The 2,500-nt window shown below is 40.1% G+C and overlaps 1 protein-coding gene across 2 annotated transcripts in view; it reads right to left on the bottom strand.

The window, feature by feature from the left end:
* The window catches only part of LOC139383000 (tyrosine-protein kinase receptor UFO), an 81,200-nt gene that overhangs the window by 60,558 nt on the left and 18,142 nt on the right, over positions 1-2,500 (bottom strand). The gene's annotated exons all lie outside the window — the stretch shown is intronic.

Genomic DNA, 2,500 nt, shown 5'->3' with positions numbered 1-2,500 from the left:
AGATCAATGACAGTCTACAGGCAGACTACTGACATACAGACTACGGACAGACCACTGACAAACAGACTCCAGATAAACTACCGACAGATCATGGGCAGTCTACAGACAAACCACTGACAGACCACTGACAGACTACATACAGACCACTGACAGTCCACAGACAAATTACAGACAGACTACAGACTGACAAACTACAGACTACAGGCTGGCAGACTACAGACAGATCACGGACAGTCTACAGACATACAGACTACTGACATTCTACAGGCACACTACTGACATTCCACAGACAGACTACTGACAGACTACTGACATTCTACAGGCACACTACTGACATTCCACAGACAGGCTACTGACAGATTAGCAGATTGATGTGTTTATTGACAGGGAGCTCAAACACTAAAGGGAAATCTGCACTCCGCACAGTTTTGTCAACCGCACTGCAAAGTGTAGTGTTCCAATTTAAAAGTCAAAGTTATAGAGGTTACCAGATTTTTTCTACTTTTACATTTTTCATATTTCTGCAGAATGGAATTTCCCTGTCCCGTCTTACCTGTATGATGCAATGGGTTACGGGTAATAACCTGTATGATGCAATGGGTTACGGGTAATAACCTGTATGATGCAATGGGTTATGGGTAATAACCTGTATGATGCAATGGGTTATGGGTAATAACCTGTATGATGCAATGGGTTATGGGCAATAACCTGTATAATGCAATGGGTTATGGGTAATAACCTGTATGATGCAATGGGTTATGGGCAATAACCTGTATAATGCAATGGGTTATGGGTAATAACCTGTATGATGCAATGGGTTATGGGTAATAACCTGTATGATGCAATGGGTTATGGGCAATAACCTGTATGATGCAATGGGTTATGGGTAATAACCTGTATGATGCAATGGGTTACGGGTAATAACCTGTATGATGCAATGGGTTACGGGTAATAACCTGTATGATGCAATGGGTTATGGGCAATAACCTGTATGATGCAATGGGTTACGGGTAATAACCTGTATGATGCAATGGGTTATGGGCAATAACCTGTATGATGCAATGGGTTATGGGTAATAACCTGTATGATGCAATGGGTTATGGGTAATAACCTGTATGATGCAATGGGTTATGGGCAATAACCTGTATAATGCAATGGGTTATGGGTAATAACCTGTATGATGCAATGGGTTATGGGCAATAACCTGTATAATGCAATGGGTTATGGGTAATAACCTGTATGATGCAATGGGTTATGGGCAATAACCTGTATGATGCAATGGGTTATGGGCAATAACCTGTATAATGCAATGAGTTATGGGTAATAACCTGTATGATGCAATGGGTTATGGGCAATAACCTGTATAATGCAATGGGTTATGGGTAATAACCTGTATGATGCAATGGGTTATGGGTAATAACCTGTATGATGCAATGGGTTATGGGTAATAACCTGTATGATGCAATGAGTTATGGGTAATAACCTGTATGATGCAATGGGTTATGGGCAATAACCTGTATAATGCAATGGGTTATGGGTAATAACCTGTATGATGCAATGGGTTATGGGCAATAACCTGTATAATGCAATGAGTTATGGGTAATAACCTGTATAATGCAATGGGTTATGGGTAATAACCTGTATGATGCAATGGGTTATGGGTAATAACCTGTATGATGCAATGGGTTATGGGTAATAACCTGTATGATGCAATGAGTTATGGGTAATAACCTGTATGATGCAATGGGTTATGGGTAATAACCTGTATGATGCAATGGGTTATGGGCAATAACCTGTATGATGCAATGGGTTATGGGCAATAACCTGTATGGTGCAATGGGTTATGGGTAATAACCTGTATGATGCAATGGGTTATGGGTAATAACCTGTATGGATGCAATGGGTTATGGGTAATAACCTGTATGACGCAATGTGTTATGGGTAATAACTTGTATGGATGCAATGGGTTATAATAACCTGTATGGATGCAATGGGTTATGGGTAATAACCTGTATGGATGCAATGGGTTATAATAACCTATATGGATGCAATGGGTTATGGGTAATAACTTGTATGGATGCAATGGGTTATGGGTAATAACCTGTATGGATGCAATGGGTTATGGGTAATAACCTGTATGATACAATGGGTTATGGGCAATAACCTGTATAATGCAATGGGTTATGGGTAATAACCTGTATGATGCAATGGGTTATGGGCAATAACCTGTATGGTGCAATGGGTTATGGGTAATAACCTGTATGGATGCAATGGGTTATGGGTAATAACTTGTATGGATGCAATGGGTTATAATAACCTATATGGATGCAATGGGTTATGGGTAATAACCTATATGGATGCAATGGGTTATGTATTTTGGGGTTCTACATGGAACCCAAAAGTTCTAACTACAACCAAAAATGGTTCAACCTGGACCCAAAAAGGGTTTATCTCATGGGCACAGTCGAAGTACCCTTTTGGAACCCTTCTTTCTAAGAGT

This window comes from Oncorhynchus clarkii, chromosome 24 (genome assembly GCF_045791955.1).
Source record: "Oncorhynchus clarkii lewisi isolate Uvic-CL-2024 chromosome 24, UVic_Ocla_1.0, whole genome shotgun sequence".
Taxonomy (NCBI): Eukaryota; Metazoa; Chordata; class Actinopteri; order Salmoniformes; family Salmonidae; genus Oncorhynchus; species Oncorhynchus clarkii.
Note: the sequence above shows the minus strand (reverse complement) of the source record. Positions and strands in the feature narration are given on the sequence as shown.